Source organism: Rhagoletis pomonella, unplaced genomic scaffold (assembly GCF_013731165.1).
Source record: "Rhagoletis pomonella isolate Grant_MI unplaced genomic scaffold, Rhpom_1.0 Rhpom_scaffold_00411, whole genome shotgun sequence".
NCBI classification, from domain to species: Eukaryota; Metazoa; Arthropoda; class Insecta; order Diptera; family Tephritidae; genus Rhagoletis; species Rhagoletis pomonella.
This window is the reverse complement of record NW_023458965.1, coordinates 39,127-40,499: the sequence shown is the minus strand read 5'-3', so window position 1 is coordinate 40,499 and position 1,373 is coordinate 39,127.

Genomic DNA, 1,373 nt, shown 5'->3' with positions numbered 1-1,373 from the left:
AAAAATGGCGAGTCGAGGCACACGTCTAGCATCCGGCTATCAATTGTAATCTCTTCCATGTCGGCGCGAGATAATGCATCCGGCACGATGCTTTGGGACCCCTTCCTGTGTTGAATATCGAAGTTAAAGCTTTGAAGCTTCAAACTCCACCTCGCGAATCTGCCAGATAAGTCTTTCTGGTTCATTAACCATTTCAGACCCGCGTGGTCGGTAATCACTGTGAAGGGAAGTCCTTCGACATGCGGCCTAAATCTCTTTACACTAAGCACCGCTGCGTAGCATTCTAATTCAGTGATGCTGTAGTAGTTGCGTTGCGACTTGTTTAATTTCGCCGAAATGTACGCTATAGGGCGCTCGTTGCCTTCGTCATCCAATTGGAAGAGTACCCCTCCCACGCCATCAGTTGACGCGTCGTATTGGATGTAAAAATGTCGGTTGAAGTCCGGGTGCGTCAGTACAGGTGCCGAAATGGGGCTCTGTTTTAAGCGATCAAATGCCTTTTCGGCTTCTTCTGTCATCGTATATTTCTTTATTTTGTCCTTTGTGAGGCAGTCGTGCAGCGGTGCTGCAATGGTCGTCCTGAATGAATCTACGGTACCACCCTGACATCCCCAGGAACCGCCTGAGCTGCTTCGGGGTCCGAGGTTCCGGGAAGTCCCTCACGGCCGCTATTTTATTTGCATCTGTACGGATGCACCCATTCCCTACGACATATCCGAGATACCTTACTTCCTTAAAACAAAACTTACTCTTTTCAACGTTTATTGTCAATTTCGCTTCACGAAGACATCTAGCTACTTTCTCTAACAACGACAGATGGGACGAAAAATCTTCAGAACAAACAAGTAAATCATCTAGATACACGAACACGGACTCACGTAAAGAAGCGGGTATAGCCTTGTCCATAAGTCTACACATACGTTGTGCAGCGTTGCACAACCCAAATGGCATGACGCTAAAGTGATAAAGAGGTCTCCCAGGTACAGTAAAGGCAGTTTTCACTCTCAATTTTTCCTCTAAGGGTATTTGCCAGAACGCGTCTTTCAGATCAATTGCGGAAATAAAACGAGTGTTTTGCAATCTGCTTAAGATGTCGTCAATATGGGGGAGTGGGTACGCATCTTTTACTGTTCGCTCATTTACCTTTCGCGCATCTAAGCAAAGCCGATTCTTTGTACCCTTCACCACGAGCGAAACAGGAGAATTCCAGCTGCTATTACTCTCCTCTATCACGCCCATCTCCAACATCCCGTCTAGTTCTGCATATACGAGTTTCTGGATTGCGGGCATGATAGGGTAATGCCTTTGCTTCACCGGCAAATTTTTGTTGGTGACCTCTATTATGTGTTCCTCTTTATCCGTCTTGCCTAACC